The sequence below is a fragment of the Tasmannia lanceolata genome, unplaced genomic scaffold (genome assembly GCF_043159265.1).
Source record: "Tasmannia lanceolata isolate RefF3 unplaced genomic scaffold, GAP_Taslan_0.1 ptg000003l, whole genome shotgun sequence".
In the NCBI taxonomy this organism is placed as follows: domain Eukaryota; kingdom Viridiplantae; phylum Streptophyta; class Magnoliopsida; order Canellales; family Winteraceae; genus Tasmannia; species Tasmannia lanceolata.
Window position 1 is genome coordinate 37,141,234 of NW_027518680.1, and position 25,215 is coordinate 37,166,448.

Below are 25,215 nucleotides of genomic sequence, written 5' to 3' on the forward strand. Positions count from 1 at the left end.
CTCTTATCCCCTTTGAACATCATACAACTATGATGTCTCATTTCCTTGCAATCCGTACAAATACGGTATTTCATTCTTTTCGAGTCCATACAACTATGGTCTCTTATTCTCTTTGAACATCATACAACTATGATGTCTCATTTCCTTGGAATCCGTACAAATACGGTATTTCATTCTCTTCGAGTCCATACAACTATGATCTCGTATTCTCCTTGAAGCATCATATAAATATGATGTCTCATTTTCCCTCCGAATATCCATTCGAAAATGATATCTCATTCTCTCGTTGCCCGTTTGTGAGCGGCACCGCAGCGGGATTTTTTTATTGCATTCCAATTCTAAGACTTCGTTTAGGGTCTTGCATTAGGTAGTAAATGTTTGCGTCTAGGTTCTGTTTTGTGTAGAGTCCTTTGTTGATTAAAGCTGCGCAAAATGGTTCTGTCATTTTGACTTTGGTATTCGATGACTACGTCATCTCTACCAAAGAGGGGCATCTGTAGACACCCTCATTTTGCTACACTTTAACCAACAATAGCATAATATATTAATCTGTGGAATTTCATTGGTAAAGTATGCATCCTCAAATTTCTAAAAACCGAAATGATAAAGAGATGTACCTGGTGAGATGATTAGATCCGAAAAATTAAAAAATATCCTGATTGGTGAATTTAGTGTGTTAAATCCATGTGAGAGCCCATCTATCATGGATTTATTTGTTTTAGGTCATTAATATCTCGATCTGACTTTACGGATCATCAATCGGGACAAAATAAGCTAGGGTCACTTCACAGCCCGGGACCTGATTCCATTCCGAGACCCGATTTCCGTAAATCGTTAGATCAAGGGCAGATCTTAACCTGGGTGTCTTTCCTTACTAAGAATTTGTGATCATTTAGTCAAAATAGGATCGATCAAGGTTAATCTCAAATTCAGATTAAACATTGTGTCACTTAATTGAGCAAAAACCCAGTGAAAAGTCACGGATCAAGGCGGGATAAGAGAGATCCGTCGAAATTGTCCCGTTAAATCATCAATATCAAAACTTTCTAATGTCTCAACTATTGTCAATATCATGGTTTAATAGTTTTAACCGTTGGCCCAAAGTTGATCGAATCAGTTGGTTCGTTCGGACCACCAATTTGCTCGATCTTTGAAAAAATGATCTACCGACAGAGATCGAAGGCTCGCATTGGTCAAAAATTCTGAAAACAGTTTTCTATGGCAATATTGGGTTTAAATGAACGAGAAAAAATTAGGGATTCCAAAGGCGAAAGAATTATCGGAGTCGGATGCCAAAATCTCCGGAAAACGACATTTTTCCGTTTTCGAGAGAGTTCTCTTTCCTCACCCTCTCTCTCCTCTCACCACACGTTTTCCCATCCCAAGCTTGGGAAAACGTGGCTTGTTTCCTCCTCCCCTATTGCTTAGAGATTTGAAATGATTTTGGGCTAATTTTACAAACTTTGGAAAAGAGGCATGGTGTTTCAAGCTTATTGGTCAAAAGGATTGCCTAAAACTAAAAGAGGCAAGCGTCATATTCTAATTGAGTAGGGAATTATGACAAATTTCCAGCATGCACTCCTCTTTTGGACGTTTCTAATTGTTCTTGATTTAATTCTTTATTTGCAAAATTTTGTTGGGACAGGCCTCATCTTATTTACTTCCCTTTGCTTCCTAATTTGTGCAAACAATCTCCACCACACAAGCTCCTTCTATTATAGAAGGGGATGTATTTTGGGCATCTAACCCATACGTTTCACAAGTTTGGGAAAGGAATTCTCTAGATACTTTGATCTCATCCCTTTAATCCTTTCTAAATTGCCATCTTTTTAATCTCAACCATTGCTCCAACATAGCAACTCAAGGTAACCTTCACCTATAAATACCCCCTTTATTGCTCCATCTAAAGGGAGAAAAGGAGAGAAAAAAAAAAAAAAAACATTCGTTCACCCTCTCCATTGCCGAAACCCATCAGCCTTCTCCATTCTTCAATTGCTCGATACTTCGTTTTGGCCATTTCGATTATTATCTCAAATTGGAAATCAATATCAACGAAGGAATCTACTCATTATTGGTGGGATATCATTAAAGGGATCCAAGGCAACAAAGGTTCGACATCAACCTCCGGAAAGAGGTAGGCCAATTTACATGTATTTTTCAAGTTATCATACTGAAATTTACATTTTTTCTTTTTCTTTCCATATCTTTTCTTTTCTCTTGTTGTTCCCGATCCCTCTCTACTCTAAATCCGCATTCGGATATCCCTAAGCTGCACCATAAAGCCGCACTCCAATCCATGCCCTAAGCCACACCCCTAAGCCGCACCCCTAACCTAACCTAAGCCACACCCTTAAGCCGCACCCCAACCCATGTCCTAAGCCGTACCCAAAACCTGCGGCCTGCTTGGCCTTGACCCAAAACCCCGGCTCATTCGGCAACCTAACTCAAGCCTACCCATGTCCAACCCGAGTCAAACTGGATCCAACCCGGACCTAACCCATGTCCAACCCGAGTCAAACCGGATCCAACCTAACTAAACCTGAACCCGAATCATGACCACACCCCATACCACTCAACCATAAACCAACCCAAAACAGCCCCTCCCTTGTTTTACCGACCAAAACAGCCTCTCTTGTCCCTTGTTTTATCAGCCCAAACAGCTCACTGGATTTTGGATTCCATCCCCAAACAGCCCACTGGATTTTAGAATCCATCTCCCAAACAGCCCTCTGGATTTTGGAATCCATCCCCAAACAGCCCACTGGATTTTAGAATCCATCTCCCAAACAGCCCACTGGATTTTGGAATCCATCTCCCAAACAGCCTATTGGATTTTAAGATCCATCCCCAAACAACTACTAGAATATAAAATCCAACCAAAACTTACCCTCACCTCCAGTCTAATCTGACCCCAAGCCATATCCGATTCCAAACCCCACCCAACCTAACCTAACCAAACCCAACCCAACCGACCCCTAACCCAAATCCAACCCGCCTTACCCAAGTTCAACCCGAGTCGATCCGAGTCAAACCGAGTCAGCCCAGTCCAAAAGTCGAGTCAACTTGACCCAACCCGTGTCAACCCGGGTCCAGCCCAAGCTAACCCGAGCTCAATCCGAGTCGACCCGAATCAGCCCAAGCCAACCCAAGTCGACCCAGGTTCAACCCGAATCAAGCCAACCCGGACCAAGCCGGTCCAGCTCAATCCGATCGGTCCACCCCGGACCTAACCCGAACCCAAGTTGACCCAAACCTCTCGGCCTACTTGGCTGTAACCCAAACTCGCAGCCTACATAACCTTAATCCAAACCCCCATCCCATTAGGCTCAATCCGATTAGACCTGAACCCATGGCCAACTTGGCCTTGACCCAAACCCAAGCCCTTCTGGTTTTGACCCAAACCCGATGGCTCCCTTGGCCTTAACCCCACCCTATTCGGCCTTGCCCAATACCCTGAGCCCAACCCAAGCTGCGCCCAAGCCCAATGTAAGCCGCATCCCTAGCCGCACCCAAGCCCAACCCAAGCTAGTTGCACCTCTCCATGCTTCCCATCCCAAGTGTGTAACCCATTCGGCCACAATACCTCTCCTCCTCCTAATTCATTCATACCCCATCAGACCTCATAGTTATACCCTCTTGATGCCCATCACCATAGCCCATATCCATACCCCATATCACAACCCCTATACACTGTCTTATTGCAACAGCATACCCGAACCCATATTAGATCTCAACACCCATATATCTATCTAATCACCATACATCCCATGTTCAGATTACCCATCCATAACCCATACCCATCTGACCACTTACACAAATCCAATCACTTGCACACATTCGGCCGCCCATAGTCACCTAAACCAAGTTGACTCACCCTTATAAACCAAACCAAGTCTCACCGAGTCGCATCCCTACATCCAAACAACAGCTTACTCCCCACCCCCTGCATCCAAACCGTACCCATTTACCTTCCCTGCAACCAAACAGCACTCAGGAACCATTTCCAGCAACCAAACAGCAGCTTACTCCCCACCCCTGCATCCAAATAGTACCCAAATACCTTCCCTGCAACCAAACAGCACTCAGGAACCATTTCCAGCAACCAAACAGCACTCAGGAACCATTTCCAGCAACCAAACAGCACCTTTCTCCATCCTTCTCGTTCCCCTACACCCTTCTTTATCCCTTCCATTCCCCTATTCACCCTTTAAACCCTTTTTGCATGTTAGATATTTTCTTTTACTTAGTTGCTTGATTAGTTGCATGTTTAGAACTCTTTAAATTATTCTTATCGTAAGATTAGAATCACATGCTAGTTGTTTTGCTTTTTAGTATGCTAGTTGCTTTCTTTGCATGATTAGTTGTGTTTGTTAAATTTGGAACTCAAAAGAATTCAAAAATCTTAAAAGAATCTAAGAACTTATAATCGTCTAAGATGAAAAATCCCAATCATAAAATTCTAGGCTCTAAACTTAGAGACCGCACTCTAGATTTTCAAAATAGAATTCTTAGAATCCAAAGTTCACAAATATACTAAGAATGTAACTTAGGTCCATTGCATTAAATCTAGGTTCATATAGCATAGGTCACTCCACTTCAAATCAACCAACCTAATTCAACTCAAATCAAATCTCATCAATCTTAAAACAATCACGTAGGCACATAGCCATGTAGTTGCATGTAGGATGCACTCCTGGCCCGCATGAGTCTAAACTGTGAACGGCTAAAAGAATTAGAATGCATTTAGGTTAATAAAGTTCACATTCACCCCATTTAGGAAATGCATTGAAATTAGATCATAGGATGCATGTCCCGTAGTTAGCACATTAATAGAGAGTTGAATGAGCCATTTAAAATAAATTTAAAAGAGTTAGCTTTTGGAATTGAAGACCGATTATCGGGCAGGAATGGTGCATGTGGTGGATAAATCCCCATACCTTCCATTCTTGCAACCAGGTAGCGAGTCTAGATTTCTGGTTAATCATGGGTCCTAGATCCCACATCTAGGTGGCGACTCTGTCAGTCTCTTTTGTGTGGAATTCGGATTGCCTTAGTGATTCCAAGTTCACATAAAAGACGAATTAAAATCAATATTAAAATGCACACGCCAATCGCGTGGGTACGAGAGACCAAGAGAGGGAGCGTGGCGGCTTGCGCCCCACCCCTCTCGCGGGATCGGGTCCCACAGATTGGGGTACAACTCGGGTTAAATTTCCTGGGATTCGGGGATTTTGTTCAATTTCGAAACTCAAATTTCGGGAATTTTGTTGAATTTCAGGATTATAGGGCCCGGTCAAAATGGGGTGTCTATATATACATTTAATGATAAGCATTAAGCACACAAGAGTGGGTATGAAGGACAACTAGGTGCATAGTAATAGATATAATTATTCACCTAGGCACAAGAGATGTGTAAGAAAGGATTTGAGCATATTTTCTTAGACATGACTTTTTACTCCTTAATTTTGCTAGAAATGATATCCTAAACAAGTTAAATACTCTAAGATCTAGCAAATGCCAAATTTGTTCAAGAAGGAGTTCAAATATGACAGAAATGTAGTTGTTAGTTTAAGTTAATCTCATGGGCTAATGGGTGGTTGATTTTCATGTTAGCATCAATATGGTTTTCACATTGAATATTCTATTGTGGATGAGTACTAAGTGCAAGAAGACTTAAAACACAATGTGTGCACTTAGACTAAATATTCTAGAATGATATTCAATTGAGTGCAATATATCAAAGTCTAATTGTAAATAATTTTTAGTATATAGACTTTGAACCTAAATTTTTTTTATCATTTAAGCACATACATAGACTAGATATTGACATGAGACATCTAGAGAACCTTTTCTAATAGAAATAACTATTTAGTGCAAATAAGATACAAGGTGATAAACTTCAAGTACATGTATCTTCTCAACATTTTTGAAAAGATTTGACAATATGAGCATAACTCCTAAATCTACTAAGCATATAAAATGCCTGAAGTAGGGGGTTTTAGAACCAAACCATCTTGAGCCCAACTAAGTTTGTCTGATGTAATGAGTCTTTTATAACCTACACAAACTTAGAACTATTTGCTAGTCTAAATTTACATTTAGATTTGTAATGTCCAATCCTACCATAATAATTACATGAAATTGAAGAGCAAGTAGATGGACTAAAAGAATATAAAGATGAACTACAAGAGCATTTACAAACATATTTAGTATTTTCATCTTGTAGTCTCTCATATTCCAACATGATTTTTTCATTTTCTAATTTCATCTCTTCTATTTTATTTTCAAAATGATCTATTTGATGAGATGAATTAGTTGTTAGTTGTTCTTCATTTTTACATAAAAGTTTATTTTCATTTTTAAAGGCATTACGCTTTTGTATTAAGTCATCATTTTTGCTTATCAAAACTTTGCTTAATTGACTTAATTTTTCATTCATTTTTAAACTTACATCAATTTTCATTTTCAAGTTATCAATTTGATTTTTCAAATTGGAAATTGAATTTTTAACTCCATCTCCATTTGTAAAAAAAATTTGAGATGTCCCATTTTGTCCAATGACAACATTTTTATCAATTGATGTAAAGAGAGAAGAATTTTTCTCATAAATATTTTCAAGTGTAGTCCAAATATCTTTTGCATTTGTACATGAGGAGATTTTCTCAAATGCATTTGGAAATAGTCCACAGCATAATATAACCATGGCTTTTGAGTTTAAGGAAAATAATTTTGTATCACTTTTAATACATTTCCTTAGTAGAGTATAGGCTTTTTCAATGACATTTAAGATGTCACAATCTATCGATTTGAGATAGGGTAACATTTGAACTTTCCAAGCTCTAAAATTCCTTCCATCAAGAAATGAAGGAATAAGAGCAGATTGGCCTAACTCAAAATCCATTTAGGTTGCCATGGATCTTTTCTCTTGTAGATTTTAAATTTAAAAACCTCTTTAAGAGCATATAACTTTGATACCAAATGAAATACAAGTGTGGAAACCCTAGAGGGGGGTGAATTGGTCAATTAAAATTTTGGCATTAATTAGGTGTGGTATTAAAAATAATTTGCTAATTTTAAGATAATGTTGTCAAACCCTTCTTCAAATAATCAAGATGATAAAGTTAGGGTTTAGATATTACAACTGTTTATATTTACTAACCCTTGTTCAATAAAACATAAACATAAGTTAGGGTTAGAGTTTACCAATCACAAAGGGAGAGAGAGATAGAGTGAGGAAGAGACAATAGAGGTACACAATGATTTTATAGTGGTTCAGGACTAAGCCCTATGTCCACTCTTCAAGACCTCCTTCGAGCTTCACTAAGCGATCCTACACTCTTAACCGGTCGGATCAATGAGCCCTCAGTTACAAACGCCTTCTCCACCTCCGAGGGAAAAAACCCTCTTCGCTCCGGATTCTCCTTTCTTAACGGGCCGAATCGGAGACCCTCTTACAATCAAGCTTCTCCTTAAGGCCGAAGCGAAAATCCTCTGCACAAAGTGATTCACCTTTCTTACCGGGCCGAATCGTAGACCCTCTTACAAATGAAGAACAAATAATGAAAAACTCTCAAAGCCTTTAGATAGGCTAATACAAATATGATAGCTCTCACAAACTCTCCAAAAGATAAGCAAATCAAAGCCCTATGGAGTTCCTCTTGATTAAATGTAAATTGCAAAATCAAAGCATAAAGAGGAAAACTAAAAACCTTTAGATTTGAAGGTGTAAGGTCACAAAGATGTTATATGATCTTCCAAAATGTTGATTAGTTGGTCTAGGATAGGGTCTAAATAGCCCATTAAAAGATATAACCGTTTGGGGGTAAAACTGTAATAAACAGGCTTAGAAAAATCTAGCCGTTTGAGCCCCACGGCTACTTTTCGACACTAGCGCGGTCGACCGTGGTGTTGCGGCCTCCCATCCTATCAGGCGTTATTTTTTCTATTTTAAATTTCTTATCGCCACGGTTGACCTAGCTTGTCGCGGTCGCCCTCCGAGAGCAACCTGAACATTTTTATTTTTGTCCAGATCCCTATCCGCAGTCGCCCGGCCCTATGGCGGTCGACCTGACCGACCATGATGGATTGCTTCTGGCTTTCCAGAAACACATCCGCGGTCGCTCGGGAAGCCTCGGTCGACCGGACCACTAAAATCGGGTAGGTGCTGGATTTCCAGCCACCTTACCGCGGTCGCCCCGGGAACCCAGGTCGACTTGCCCTGTTTGAAAATTGAGTTTTAAATATAAAATCCAAGGGACTTTAGGCCATGGTATTTGGGCTTTTGTCCAAGGTTTTTTAACATATTTTGGGGAGTGTTGATGGTTTTCAAAGATGTTAAATTTAATTATGAAAACCATTTGAAAACCTTTGAAAGTGCAAATACATTTAAAACAAGGGGACTCCAAATACAATCTAAAAAGATAAAACCTTGAGTCTTCTTGGATTGCTTGGCTCCTCCGCAGTTTCTTGGACATCTCTGACTTGTGAGTGAACTCATTGACTTGGTTTAGCTCTTGTGACTTCCTCCATTCTTCGAATATCTTCTATGTTGCATGAGGTGGTCACCAAGGCTGGTTCATCTCCAAGCTTCTGCTGGCACTTTGCTAGGCAACTTGTGGGATCTTCAACTTGAGCTCTTTGACTTGAACATCTTCCACGGATGATGTCTCCAATGTATGTGCAAGCTCTTTGGTCCATTGTGCATGTTGATCCTCAAGCCATGTGTTGTGTTGAGTTGTGTAATGGCGATATGACATGTCAAGTTCCTGTCTAAGATGCAAGACTCAAAGACAACACATTAGTCCATAAAGACTAATCAATTTAGGTTTGCTAGCATCAAAACAACAAAGAAAAGGTGAATGTATGAACCCTTGGGAACCCTTGGGCTTACATTCTCCCCCTTTTTTATGATGGCAAACCAAATTGATTATGGAGGTAGGAGATATAAAAAAAATAGACAAATACGCATCAATTGATATAACGATAGAGCATAGCTCTCCCTCAATATATGCACAAGTGTAATATATAAATGTAAAGCAAGTGATGCATATAAGATATGGAGATATCTAAAACATAGACAAATACGCATCAATATATATAACAATAGAGCATAGCTCCCCCTCACTATATGTCCAAGTGTAATATATAATTGTAAAGCAAGTGATGCATATATCAATTCCTAAATTCTCCCCCCTTTTGGCAGCAGCAAAAAGGAAGAATTTTAGCTGTTAAAGTTCAAAACTCTATAGTGCCATGATTACTCACCATATCTACTTATCATGAATATGAGATGATTAAAGTGAAACATACATGATAAGAACAACCAAACATAGAAATAACTGACAGTGTGAAACACTTCTATATTTGTGGACGGGCATAGGCAAAGGGTATGTACTACAAAATATTTCTATGACCCATGAAACTAATGAAGATATGACATTTAAGCTCATCTAATGCTTATCAAAAGATTTGAGAAGCATAAAAAATCAAGTACAGTGCTTGATAAGCAGATTTTTTAAATTTAATCGAAAAGAATTACATGTAAAGCACAATGAATGGGGCAATGGACATTGTGAGCATATCACTATGGTCCATATAAAGATAAGAATATGACCATTTGGCTCTCCCCTTAAGTATTTGTCATTGGCCTTAGATGAAACTGATAAGGAAAGGCATGACAATATAAAATGGATAGGGATATGACAGTGAGAGTATAGATAAGGAAACTTATCATGGAATTTGAGTGCAAATGACTTATAAAGCACATGATAAGTGAGAATTCATAGGAAACTAGATGATCGATTTGAGCATAATCCTATGAAGAGGAGTTCTAGAGAGTTTTCAAAATTGAACTCTAGAACAAGATATCATTGGAGATGATGATACCATATGAGTTCATCCTAGATAAGTCTAAAGCTTATGAGGATATGACATTAAGGCATAGGCTAAAGGTACTTGTCATAAATGAGAATTGATCTCAAAGTGAAAGCATGAGATAAGCCCTAACTACAACACATATGGAGCAATGAAGCTCCAAATGAGTGTACTTACATATGTAATGTAATATACTGTGGGACCCGATCCCGCGAGAGGGGTGGTGGCGCGAGCCGCCACGCACTATCCCTTGGTCTCTCGTACCCACGCGATTGGCGTGTGCCTTTCATTATTGATTTTAATTCGTCTTTTATGTGAACTTGGGATCACTAAGGCAATCCGAATTCCACACAAAAGAGACTGACAGAGTCGCCACCTAGATGTGTGATCTAGGACCCATAATTAACCAGAAATCTAGACTCGCTACCTGGTTACAAGAATGGAAGGTATGGGGATTTATCCACCACATGCACCATTCCTGCCCGATAATCGGTCTTCAATTCCAAAAGTTAACTCTTTTTAAATTCATTTTTAATGGCTCATTCAACTCTCTTGTTAATGTGCTATCTATGTGACATGCATCCTATGATCTAATTTCAATGTGAATCCTAAATGTGTATCTTGATTTCTTAATTGGTTTGGATTCAATCTAAGTGAAAGTTCTCCTAAAATTCTAATTTCATGGAAAATCCTAAGTGATTTGATTGTTTCAACAGTTTTAAAAGTGATTAGCCCGAGTCCTCAGATGGTCTGGTATTCATCCAAAGAAGCCTACGTATCCCCGCCTCCACGAGAATCAAGGCAACGTAGTTCTTCGCGCCTATTCTAAGCTAGGATGCCTAAGACACCTAGACTTCTATCCTAGACTCGATCTAAAAGACCGAACCGGTTATTAAAGTTTCTTGTACGATTATTTAAATTTCAGTGAATTGTGGATTTTATGACACCCTATATGCCCTAACTAAATGCAGATTAGCCCTAAGCTAATGCAGGTGGTTCTTACAACCTATGTGTGACTAGGCTGTATTTCCTAAGGAAAACCAAGGGTGGACTAGCGTATCCTACTCTAGTCATCACTCGGCGATATGGATCGCCGACTGACCGGACGGAGGCGCTCCTATAACTCTAGGACAGACCCCTAACTCTAAAAACAAGCACACAACAAACAAACAATCAAACAACCTATCAAAAGAAAAATCCTAACTCTAAAACTCTCTATCTAGGAGAAACTCCTAACTCTAGAGGAAGATCTTTTGAAAATAAGATTTTAAAGGTTTTTGAAGAAAGTTTTTGATATTATTTACAAAAAAGGTTTGGCTGGACTTGGGATGTAAATCCCAAGCTGCACTACGTACCTCGGAAGAGGATCAAGCCAACGTAGTTCGAAAATCGAACTCGCCTAATACGCTTCTAAAAGAAACACTCAACACTTTAGATTTTTTTTAAGGTTTTTGATGTTTTCAAATGTTTTTTTGAGTTTTAAATTTCTAATGTTTTTGGATTTTATAGCTTTTCCAATGCTCAGGACCTTAAAATATTTTTAATCTTAAAGGGAACACGCAAGTAATACCACAAACTAGGGCAAAGCCCTAAAGCAAAAGGGGAAACCCCGAATAAGCAACTAGCGTCTCAAAGAGACAAACCACAACAAGAAAGATAGCGTCCCAAGAAGAGAGAAAATGGTCCAAGATCCTAAGCAAGCAAAGCTCTAATAAGACTGAGTTAGCCTCTAATCAAAAGCGAAGTAATCAACAACTCTAAAGGAGAAACTCCGAACTAACAACACTAAAGAGGGGAACAAATGAGTCAGAGACTCTCTAATACTACAACTTAGAGGAGGAATGAGTCAAAGACTCCCAAATAACGCCAACAGAAGAACCAATGAGTCAAAGACTTCCTAGTAGTACAACAAAAGAACGAATGAGTCAAAGACTCTCTAAAAGAAATGGAAACATGAGTCAAAGACTCCAATAACACCAACTAAAGGATAGATGAGTCAAAGACTCTCTAAAAGAAAAGGAAACACGAATTTGCACATTTGGCAGAGGTAAAACACCCAGCCGGGCCGGACAGCTACCTAGCCCTAGGGTGCAACAAATGTGCAACCCAATACCCATAAGGGTAGGGGTATGAAGCCAAGCCGAGTATGGTGTTCTCCCAAAACCAAACGGCGCACAAAGAGGACTAACGAGAGAATGAGACCGGGCGGGTCTCCCAAACAAACACAAAGATGGGCTCCAAGTAACCTTATCATTGCCCTTGCAAGGGGGAAGCAAGGCTAAGACAACTAATTGACCAAATTGGTCTCTAATTAACAGAGGCACAAATTGAGGTGCAACCTCAGAGAGGATTCTACAAATGAGGCAAAGCAGACCTTCTTAAGGAATTAAGATGTGACAGAATTTAAGGTCCTTTAGAGATTTTAAGATGATTTTCAATTAATTTCGGATTTTCAATGAATTTTATCAATTTTAATCATATGAGTGATTTTACAAGTGAAGTTGTTGCAAACGAACTCAAAATGAGTTGAAACTTCTCCAGCAACAAGATATGATGAGATGTAACTTACTGGAATATTTTTATAGATTATTACATTAAACTCATATTTAATTTGGATTTAAAAATTAATTGACCAGATTGCAAAAATAACACAGAAACTACTAGAAATAGAAATCTAAATTCCATGAAATTTCTACAGTAGTAAGATATAAGTGAAAATAGCATGCTGTGAGATTTTCATGAATTTAGAAAACTATTTACTATCAGTTTCGGATTTTTCAAATGTCAAACCAGATTATGAATTAAGACTACAGCTCATATGAAACAAGATCAAAATCACTTGAAACTTTTACAGAAGCAAGAAGTATATAATTTAAGACTACTGTAAAAATTTGGAGAATTGAATCTGTGATTTGACATCAGTAACAATTCTCCCAAAATCTGATAATTTTCAAAGAATGCGTAAAATAATATACCAAACAAAATCCAAAAATGCTCACAAATTCATGGTAGAATGTATCATTATCATATTATTTTCCCACGAAATTTCATTATTTTTGGAATCTGTTTAGTATATCTTTTAGTTTTCTTCGTTAAAAATCATACAAAAATCCGAAAATATACCAAATAATTCTAAACAATTCCGAGAACGGTGTACCTACCTGTGATCGAAATCCTCGCCGAATCCGAGAGCCGAAAAACTCGAAAATTCCGCCTCCGTGCGATCGCTTCCGCTTTCTTTCTCTTTTTGCTTCTTTTTTGTTTCTTTTTCTTCTTTTCTTGTTTCTTTTCTTTTTTTTCTTTTCAACCCCTCATAGCAACTTTGTTAGAACACATGATAGAAGAGAAATGAGTTCTTCCTCTCTCTTACTCACCCTCATTGAACCATTTATAGCAAAGGAATGGGAGGGTGGTGGCCACCATTGTGGACTTATTCCATGGTAGGTGGCCACCATTGTGGACATATTCCATGGTAGGTGGCCACCATTGTGGACATTGAATTTTGACATGTGTGTGGCCCCATGCATGTTTTTTAAAGTTCTTTTGAGTAGGTAAAAGATAACCCAAATGGGTCCCCTATGTGACCAAATTCCCAATTGTGCATAAAATCATATGCCCCACTCCAAAGTATGATCGGAACCGTTCATTTGATGGGCGACAATGTGATTTAATTTGTGCTCCGCTAATCAATCCTATGGGCTGATCCAAGCCATCCAATAGATCAAAATGTGAATATGTTACCCCATTTTTAAATCACTCCTATTTGATGATCCGAACCGTCCATTTGATGGGTGACAATTGATGATCTTGACCGTTCAAATAGTGGGCTGCGATGTGATTTAATTTGTGCTCCACTAATCAATCCTATGGGCTGATCCAAACCATCCAATAGATCAAAATGTGAATATGTTACCCCATTTTTTAAATCACTCCCATTTGATGATCCGAACCGTCCATTTGATGGGCGACAATTGATGATCTTGACCGTTCAAATGGTGGGTCGCAATGTAAATTGGTTGTGCCCCCTTAAATCATTCCTCTATGACGATCCAGACCATCCAATTGATGGGTCCCCTACCTAAGTAGGTTGTGTCCTCCTAAATCATTTCAATGGGCTGATCCGAGTAACTCAACCTGATGATCGAAACAAAATTGGTTGTTAAAACGACTTCTCTGAGATCTTGACCGTTCTCTTGATGATCATCTTTAGGTGTTGGATCGAAGTAGGTTCAAAACTCATTTTTCACTAAAACAATGTGCGGGCCACCCTGTTTGATCCAAATCTAAACAAATGCTCAAGACGGGCCCATCAATCGGATCCAAATTCTCTCTTGTTCGGATTCTTGGGAATAATCTCTCTCAACACTTAACGGAAAAGTGCGAAACATGGCGGAAATGATTGAACGGGATTTCGCCCAAGCATAGCGAACTTGGGTCCGGTCAAAATGGGGTGTCTACAGATGCCCCTCTTTGGCAAAGCGTGTGTAACACGCGAATGGCAAAGCTGAACAGACGACACATTTTGACTGACCCGAAAGCAAAGCAAATTTTTGGGTTTTCAGTTTTAAAACGATATTCACAGAGATAAAACTCTACCAACAATAGGGAGATAGCCTCTCACCGACTCTTAACTCGGCAACGACAACTCAAAGAGATAGTCTCTCCCTAATACTCATGACTCAACTGTTTAAATCAATACGCAAAGACTCTATTAAAGCAAACACAAACATACTCTGTTAAAACAAAGCTTTTAAGAAAACGAACCCAATAAAATTACCTCAAAGAAAGCAGACCACTATCAATGCAGACGTAAATCAATCCTTCAAAGAATATCAAATCAAATTACTCAAAGAGTATGTAACACTCATAGAGTCTCAAATCAAACACTCAGAGAGCTTCAAACACATAGAAATCTTTATACTCAAAGAGCCTCAACCACCCGAAGAGTCTGTAACACTCAAAGGGTCTCAACTACTCAAAGAGTCTCAAACACATGCAAAAACCTTTATACTCGAAAGAGTCTCAACTACATAGAGAAACCTTTATACTCAAAGAGCCTCAACTACCCGAAGAGTCTGTAACACTCAAAGGGTCTCAACTACTCAAAGAGTCTCAAACACATCAAAGAAACTATTTATACTCAAAGAGTCTCAACTACCCGAAGAGTCTGTAACACTCAAAGGGTCTCAACTACTCAAAGAGTCTCAAACCAACATAAAACATTTATACTCAAGGAGTCTCAACTACCCGAAGAGTCTATAACACTCAAAGGGTCTCAACTACTCAAAGAGTCTCAAATCAACACAAAAACATTTATACTCAAAGAGTCTCAACTACCCGAAGAGTCTGTAACACTCAAAGGGTCTCAACTACTCAAAGAGTCTCAAATACACACAAAAAACCTTTATACTCAAAAAGTCTCAACTACATAGAGAAACCTTTATACTCAAAGAGCCTCAACTACCCGAAGAGTCTGTAACACTCAAAGGGTCTCAACTACTCAAAGAGTCTCAAATAAATCACAAAAACATTTATACTCAAAGAGTCTCAACTACCCGAAGAGTCTGTAACACTCGAAGGGTCTCAACTACTCAAAGAGTCTCAAATTAACGCAAAAACATTTATACTCAAAGAGTCTCAACTACCCGAAGAGTCTGTAACACTCGAAGGGTCTCAACTACTCAAAGAGTCTCAAATCAACACAAAAAACATTTATACTCAAAGAGCCTCAACTACCCGAAGAGTCTGCAGCACTCGAAGGGTCTCAACTACTCAAAGAGTCTCAAATCAACACAAAACATTTATACTCAAAGAGTCTCAACTACCCGAAGAGTTTGTAACACTCAAAGGGTCTCAACTACTCAAAGAGTCTCAAACGCACACAAAAAACCTTTATACTCAAAGAGTCTCAAATCAACACGAAAATATTTATCGATCTTATATCGAGTTCATTGATAGCATAGCTATCTCCTGCTGAGAATAAATTGGAGTGCATGATCTTTGCTGAAAGCAAAACTCAAGTAGATTGATGAGATTTTTAGGTGCTGACTCTCTTTAACAGATGAAAAGCATTCTAATGAGGTTTGAAGGATGTAGGAGTAGATTATATACCCCGCTGGAAATTGAAGTTTATGAAACTTTGACTCCAAAAGAAACAACTTGATCAAGGAATTCAACTCAAAGAGTATGTTCAAGCTTCTCTGGTTTCTATTTGCTAAGAATAGATATCCCAGTTATCATTGTGTAATATCTTTTATGACGCAAGTCATAAAAGATGCCCCTAGTATGATGTGCTTCCATGACAAGGTTTTAAGAAAGCAGAACCAAGGTAAGTAGGAAAAATTTGAGTTTGCATGGGTTCTTTCTTTGGTATAATGGTAAGACCACCTTCACAAAGGCTGAACGTAAGAGTTCTTCATTTTGCTCAGTGCTTGAGGCTTTGATGTTTCAGGCAGGTCTGAATAACAAATCTCTTGCCCTTCTTTGATTCTTAAACCAGGATCTACTCTAGATTTTTCTTTACATTTCGGAAGGTGTACACCCATTCTCTCCAGTGCCAAACACTTTTGATTCTAAAAGAAAACAATGAGAAACAAGGAACAGACTCCTGAGGACTCTTTCAAAGAAGACTTACAATATTCATGGGACTTGACTAAATTTTGATTCACTCTTAAATCAAATGTGTTATTTTTAAATGGTAAGGTCAGCCACTCTTAGAGTAGTCTCAAAAACCATGCCAAAAGGCTCTAGTTTCCTCCATCAGGACATCCGTCATGGTTATACCCCTTCGGATTGCTCGGTTTTAATGCCCCTAGTTTAAAAAGGTGTCAAAGTAAGCCTTGCTGACACTATTCGGATTCCAGGATCCTGCCCTATAGAGGTTGCTTCTCGGTCTCCTTGATTTGTCTTTTCGGAAGAAGTCAAAATTAATGTCTTCCAAGTTTTCAGTCTAAAAGACCACTTATCTCAACTTTTGCTTTCCAAGCTTTCAGTCTAAAAGACTACTTATCTCAATTTTTGCTTGTACTCAAACTTAGGAATTCTACGTAACTGAGGAACTCCTTCTGCTTCTATTCAACTCAACTTTTCATGGGAAGTATTTGCCTCTGACTAGATTGTCTCTTCAAGTTTTCAATCCAGCATACCACTACCCTTACCTTCTGATAAGTCAATCATTTTGCTTGTTGACTTAGCAAGAAAAACGACTTTCACCTTTCTCTAGGCCGCCCTTTCGGGTTTTCAACCTAGCGGGTCTTCAGACTCTCATTCTTTTCTTTCTGTTTTTCTTTTCATTCGCCTCGAACCTTTACTTGTTTCACCAGAAGGACTTTCTAGGTGGGCTTGGGTTCAAAAGGGTTGAATACCTAAGTTTCTAAGGATTTAGACCGAATCTGGTCTAGCCAGACTACCTACGTACCCCAAAAATGGAGGATCAGGTCCGCGTAGTTCGCTTAAGGATTTTTCAAAGAATGGTTTAGCATTTAGCTTCAAAATTTTGAAAAGGGATTTTATCCCAAGGTTTGACCGAACCTGAATTAATCAAGTTGCCTACGTACCCCTGAAGAAATGGGGATCAGGTCCGACGTAGTTCGGGTGCATAAATGCCCCGGATTTATAATGTGTTTGAAAAGAAACATTGGCTTTAAATTGTTGGCCCAAAGGGTTCTCAAAAGGATTTTAGGATTTTGGCTATTAAGGCTCAAATGTCCAATGATGGCCTCCTGATGTATATGATGTACAAGCTCTTGAATGCTGAGGTTCAAAGACTTAGAATTTTTTTTTTTATCGAGGAGTCTGGCGGTTTTCTGGCAAAACTTCAACCACTGTGCTCCACTCTCATCTCAAAGATCTTGGATTTATGCTCAAGATTCCACAACTCCTTGTCCAAAAATCTTCTCTCAGTATTTCATCAGCTCCACAGGATGTCTGAGACTTATCTCTTTAAAATTGTACTCTTCAACTGGATGCCTAAAGCAGATGAAGTCTTGCTTTGCTCAACGACAGGGCATTCCCCTGGTTTATCCTTATAGGATCAAGCAAGACTACCTCAAACCCCTCTAAACAGGTTTATCAATTCTTTGCGCTCCTTAGGAGATAAAGTTTTTCCAATCCATTTCTCCCGAGTTTCGAATTTCGATACCACTATCAATGGCTTCGATTTCTTCTTCAAGTGGCTATGCTCGACGCTCTTCCTCTCGTTTGACCATCTTTCAAATCTCAAGGGGAATTTCGTCTGCATTCTCATCCGAGAAGGGGGTCTTGTAGTTGTTTTAAACATTTAATCCAAGAGTGAATCATAAAAAATTGAAGATACAGACTCAAATGCTTTATTGAATTGAAATACTTTGAAGTACATAGATGACTTTGAACGCGCTTCAGTAGGCTCTACATTGAATTTAATCAAAAAGCTAAACACCGACTCTGAACGAGAAAGACTGATTGACATGACACATTTTCTTTTCTTTTTTTAACATCAACATAACTGAACTTTTCCAACTTCGAGAGAAGAAAGTTGATGTACACTCAATGAAAGACAAATCTAAAGACACAGGACACTTCTTCAAAGGTAGTGAACCGGCACTGAAAGTTTATAGGTGATACACCTTTCTTCATGATAATGATAATTACAAAGTTCGATCCCGAAGTAGGAATCCCAGAAAAGGCAACTCCACAAGGTCTAGGTTAAATGGGGCAACAAAAGGCTTATGCTGACAATGTGGGTAAAGCAATAGACTGATGTATCGAATGAATTCAGAAATGGTCAGTCTTTTGGAAGAGGGGCTTTTTGTTGAACACAGACTTTTGACTTAGAAGCAATCACACTATCTCAATAGTCATGGGATAAAAATTCTAAACAAATAGAGAAAAGAGTAATCTTGAAATACATCAACGGGTATGTTAATTTGGAAAGAATCCTCAATCTATTCCTTAAGATGTTCTTTGGGTATAACCGTTCTTCTTTTGGGAATGAAAGAGTCAGGAACGATAAACATCCCTAATCAGAATAAGTTTCGATCTCAGCAACGATCATGCACTCAAAGAATACAGGTAAGATCAAACTTTTCCATCAATGATTTCGATATGATCCAAAGGTAAAAGATATATGATAGGTAAACATTGATCAATGAAAAATCAATGGCTCAGATAATAGACCATGGCCATAAGAATGACAAAAGTAGAGTCCAGGGCCAGATCTAAAATCTGAATGATGGATATCAACAACTGTAGATCAATATGATTAGATCAAGATGAGATGAGATAGCATAAGATTGCTTTCAACGGATGGATCATGAATGACTAATCCTATGAGATCTTTGGAAATGAATGGGATTTACATCCTAACCCCAAAGGAAAAGTTTTTTTAATCTTCGCACATTTTATCAGTGTTACCTGAAGGCATCAATCCTAACCCTAATCTAGCGGAGTGGAGAGAGGATCTCGACTCATGACTTTGTTTGTGTACCTAGGACCGATCGTAGCCATTGGAAGATGGACTACGGCTTAATCTAGACACAAATGGGTTGGATATCCTAAACTAGGCTCACACACGTGATGCACATGTGTTCGTATACTACATGCATGTGTGGGTTAATCTAGGGGTAAGGCCGAGAGTTCCCTTAGCGCGAATCCATGTTCGATATACTGTACCAGTGTCCGGTGTATCAGTACGTGAACAAGAGATCCGTTTACGTACCATAAAGGTACTAGGCTAAGGGTGGAATGCTTCTCTAGCACAGAGGCACCAGGTGATGAAATCCCAGTCAACCATGCTAGATAACACTCCGGGTTCCTAAAATAGGACGTGTGTGCATGTGAGATGCAGGGGTTTAGATGAAAGTGATGTAAGTGTGTGCAATAAGTTCGCGCAATCTATGATGCCTTCAGGTTTTGTTAGATTAAGTTTGAGTAAATGTGATGAGAAAATAAAGCATACAAAGTAATCTAACAAGCATAAAAGAGATAGAGTTTTCATGAGCCGGTTGAAATAGATTCAAATGAGTTATCCTTTGGAATTGTAATGAAGTTAGGTTGTCCCCAGCAGAGTCGCCAGTCTGTGGGACCCGATCCCGCGAGAGGGGTGGTGGCGCGAGCCGCCACGCACTATCCCTTGGTCTCTCGTACCCACGCGATTGGCGTGTGCCTTTCATTATTGATTTTAATTCGTCTTTTATGTGAACTTGGGATCACTAAGGCAATCCGAATTCCACACAAAAGAGACTGACAGAGTCGCCACCTAGATGTGTGATCTAGGACCCATAATTAACCAGAAATCTAGACTCGCTACCTGGTTACAAGAATGGAAGGTATGGGGATTTATCCACCACATGCACCATTCCTGCCCGATAATCGGTCTTCAATTCCAAAAGTTAACTCTTTTTAAATTCATTTTTAATGGCTCATTCAACTCTCTTGTTAATGTGCTATCTATGTGACATGCATCCTATGATCTAATTTCAATGTGAATCCTAAATGTGTATCTTGATTTCTTAATTGGTTTGGATTCAATCTAAGTGAAAGTTCTCCTAAAATTCTAATTTCATGGAAAATCCTAAGTGATTTGATTGTTTCAACAGTTTTAAAAGTGATTAGCCCGAGTCCTCAGATGGTCTGGTATTCATCCAAAGAAGCCTACGTATCCCCGCCTCCACGAGAATCAAGGCAACGTAGTTCTTCGCGCCTATTCTAAGCTAGGATGCCTAAGACACCTAGACTTCTATCCTAGACTCGATCTAAAAGACCGAACCGGTTATTAAAGTTTCTTGTACGATTATTTAAATTTCAGTGAATTGTGGATTTTATGACACCCTATATGCCCTAACTAAATGCAGATTAGCCCTAAGCTAATGCAGGTGGTTCTTACAACCTATGTGTGACTAGGCTGTATTTCCTAAGGAAAACCAAGGGTGGACTAGCGTATCCTACTCTAGTCATCACTCGGCGATATGGATCGCCGACTGACCGGACGGAGGCGCTCCTATAACTCTAGGACAGACCCCTAACTCTAAAAACAAGCACACAACAAACAAACAATCAAACAACCTATCAAAAGAAAAATCCTAACTCTAAAACTCTCTATCTAGGAGAAACTCCTAACTCTAGAGGAAGATCTTTTGAAAATAAGATTTTAAAGGTTTTTGAAGAAAGTTTTTGATATTATTTACAAAAAAGGTTTGGCTGGACTTGGGATGTAAATCCCAAGCTGCACTACGTACCTCGGAAGAGGATCAAGCCAACGTAGTTCGAAAATCGAACTCGCCTAATACGCTTCTAAAAGAAACACTCAACACTTTAGATTTTTTTTAAGGTTTTTGATGTTTTCAAATGTTTTTTTGAGTTTTAAATTTCTAATGTTTTTGGATTTTATAGCTTTTCCAATGCTCAGGACCTTAAAATATTTTTAATCTTAAAGGGAACACGCAAGTAATACCACAAACTAGGGCAAAGCCCTAAAGCAAAAGGGGAAACCCCGAATAAGCAACTAGCGTCTCAAAGAGACAAACCACAACAAGAAAGATAGCGTCCCAAGAAGAGAGAAAATGGTCCAAGATCCTAAGCAAGCAAAGCTCTAATAAGACTGAGTTAGCCTCTAATCAAAAGCGAAGTAATCAACAACTCTAAAGGAGAAACTCCGAACTAACAACACTAAAGAGGGGAACAAATGAGTCAGAGACTCTCTAATACTACAACTTAGAGGAGGAATGAGTCAAAGACTCCCAAATAACGCCAACAGAAGAACCAATGAGTCAAAGACTTCCTAGTAGTACAACAAAAGAACGAATGAGTCAAAGACTCTCTAAAAGAAATGGAAACATGAGTCAAAGACTCCAATAACACCAACTAAAGGATAGATGAGTCAAAGACTCTCTAAAAGAAAAGGAAACACGAATTTGCACATTTGGCAGAGGTAAAACACCCAGCCGGGCCGGACAGCTACCTAGCCCTAGGGTGCAACAAATGTGCAACCCAATACCCATAAGGGTAGGGGTATGAAGCCAAGCCGAGTATGGTGTTCTCCCAAAACCAAACGGCGCACAAAGAGGACTAACGAGAGAATGAGACCGGGCGGGTCTCCCAAACAAACACAAAGATGGGCTCCAAGTAACCTTATCATTGCCCTTGCAAGGGGGAAGCAAGGCTAAGACAACTAATTGACCAAATTGGTCTCTAATTAACAGAGGCACAAATTGAGGTGCAACCTCAGAGAGGATTCTACAAATGAGGCAAAGCAGACCTTCTTAAGGAATTAAGATGTGACAGAATTTAAGGTCCTTTAGAGATTTTAAGATGATTTTCAATTAATTTCGGATTTTCAATGAATTTTATCAATTTTAATCATATGAGTGATTTTACAAGTGAAGTTGTTGCAAACGAACTCAAAATGAGTTGAAACTTCTCCAGCAACAAGATATGATGAGATGTAACTTACTGGAATATTTTTATAGATTATTACATTAAACTCATATTTAATTTGGATTTAAAAATTAATTGACCAGATTGCAAAAATAACACAGAAACTACTAGAAATAGAAATCTAAATTCCATGAAATTTCTACAGTAGTAAGATATAAGTGAAAATAGCATGCTGTGAGATTTTCATGAATTTAGAAAACTATTTACTATCAGTTTCGGATTTTTCAAATGTCAAACCAGATTATGAATTAAGACTACAGCTCATATGAAACAAGATCAAAATCACTTGAAACTTTTACAGAAGCAAGAAGTATATAATTTAAGACTACTGTAAAAATTTGGAGAATTGAATCTGTGATTTGACATCAGTAACAATTCTCCCAAAATCTGATAATTTTCAAAGAATGCGTAAAATAATATACCAAACAAAATCCAAAAATGCTCACAAATTCATGGTAGAATGTATCATTATCATATTATTTTCCCACGAAATTTCATTATTTTTGGAATCTGTTTAGTATATCTTTTAGTTTTCTTCGTTAAAAATCATACAAAAATCCGAAAATATACCAAATAATTCTAAACAATTCCGAGAACGGTGTACCTACCTGTGATCGAAATCCTCGCCGAATCCGAGAGCCGAAAAACTCGAAAATTCCGCCTCCGTGCGATCGCTTCCGCTTTCTTTCTCTTTTTGCTTCTTTTTTGTTTCTTTTTCTTCTTTTCTTGTTTCTTTTCTTTTTTTTCTTTTCAACCCCTCATAGCAACTTTGTTAGAACACATGATAGAAGAGAAATGAGTTCTTCCTCTCTCTTACTCACCCTCATTGAACCATTTATAGCAAAGGAATGGGAGGGTGGTGGCCACCATTGTGGACTTATTCCATGGTAGGTGGCCACCATTGTGGACATATTCCATGGTAGGTGGCCACCATTGTGGACATTGAATTTTGACATGTGTGTGGCCCCATGCATGTTTTTTAAAGTTCTTTTGAGTAGGTAAAAGATAACCCAAATGGGTCCCCTATGTGACCAAATTCCCAATTGTGCATAAAATCATATGCCCCACTCCAAAGTATGATCGGAACCGTTCATTTGATGGGCGACAATGTGATTTAATTTGTGCTCCGCTAATCAATCCTATGGGCTGATCCAAGCCATCCAATAGATCAAAATGTGAATATGTTACCCCATTTTTAAATCACTCCTATTTGATGATCCGAACCGTCCATTTGATGGGTGACAATTGATGATCTTGACCGTTCAAATAGTGGGCTGCGATGTGATTTAATTTGTGCTCCACTAATCAATCCTATGGGCTGATCCAAACCATCCAATAGATCAAAATGTGAATATGTTACCCCATTTTTTAAATCACTCCCATTTGATGATCCGAACCGTCCATTTGATGGGCGACAATTGATGATCTTGACCGTTCAAATGGTGGGTCGCAATGTAAATTGGTTGTGCCCCCTTAAATCATTCCTCTATGACGATCCAGACCATCCAATTGATGGGTCCCCTACCTAAGTAGGTTGTGTCCTCCTAAATCATTTCAATGGGCTGATCCGAGTAACTCAACCTGATGATCGAAACAAAATTGGTTGTTAAAACGACTTCTCTGAGATCTTGACCGTTCTCTTGATGATCATCTTTAGGTGTTGGATCGAAGTAGGTTCAAAACTCATTTTTCACTAAAACAATGTGCGGGCCACCCTGTTTGATCCAAATCTAAACAAATGCTCAAGACGGGCCCATCAATCGGATCCAAATTCTCTCTTGTTCGGATTCTTGGGAATAATCTCTCTCAACACTTAACGGAAAAGTGCGAAACATGGCGGAAATGATTGAACGGGATTTCGCCCAAGCATAGCGAACTTGGGTCCGGTCAAAATGGGGTGTCTACATATACCTATCAAGCAACATATGATAAGACAAAAAAATGACAGATATGACATATATAGCTCCCCCTTTGTTAGAGACTCATACAAAGTATGAATCCAAAGGGCTGTCCAACACAGAGTCATCAAGGGTTTAAGAGGTGAATATTGACTAACAACCCTTGGGCTACTAATGCATGATTGCTAGGGGTAATCAAATAATACCAAATGAGACGATAACCTGGCAGACCATGCTCCACCCTAACTATGTGCATATATGGTATATATATATATATATATATATAAGTAACACTTCAAAGCACATATGGCTTATCATGGTTAAGATGTTGGCTAGAAGCCAAAGAGATTAGATGTTTTAATTAAATGTGAGGGTACATCTCCTTCTCAACAAGTAAGAAGGCTAAAAACACCAATTAAGTAGCTTTTAAATTTAAGTTTACCATCTTTATCGAGCTAATACCATATAAGGGGTTAAAACTATAGATTATACAAATATGCCAATTTAGCTCAAATCTATAAGACTCAAACAAAAGAAAAATAGACTATAGAGGACTATGTCTGAGAGAGACATCCATGGCTCATGCAAGTGAGAGAATATCACTATGGGTAATCGTGAGCAAGATATGATATTTTAAAGCATTCATGGATAGTCTACCATGTTTGGATACAAGGAACATGACGCATAGGGTGTATGGTCCAAACATTTGCATTCACATCCACAAACCACATATATAATGGTAAGGCATTAAGCACAAAGTGCATAAGCCCATAAAAAACGAAAATGTGTGGGAGACACAGGTTCTCATCACAACGCATTGCATGCCAACCACCATAATGGGTAAATGTCCAACAATGATACTAGATTCCTATGATATTTTTAATTTTACTCAAATGAGTTTCATACATTGAATCTAGACTCATTTTTACTTTCCTACATAATATATTCTTATATGAATTTAGATAATGATCCAAGGACTTAGAAAATATTCATCAAGTGAGAACACATGTATTCCAAAATGAACTACCTTGAC

At 38.6% G+C, this 25,215-nt stretch overlaps 1 protein-coding gene across 1 annotated transcript in view; it reads left to right on the forward strand.

Annotated features, from left to right (window-relative positions):
• The first annotated feature begins 2,017 nt into the window (after positions 1 to 2,017).
• Positions 2,018 to 25,215, forward strand: part of LOC143854306 (uncharacterized) — a 56,666-nt gene continuing 33,468 nt past the window's right edge. The window contains exon 1 of the mRNA XM_077364193.1: positions 2,018 to 2,134. The gene's annotated coding sequence lies outside the window, so the exon portion shown is untranslated. The remainder of the gene's footprint in view (positions 2,135 to 25,215) is intronic.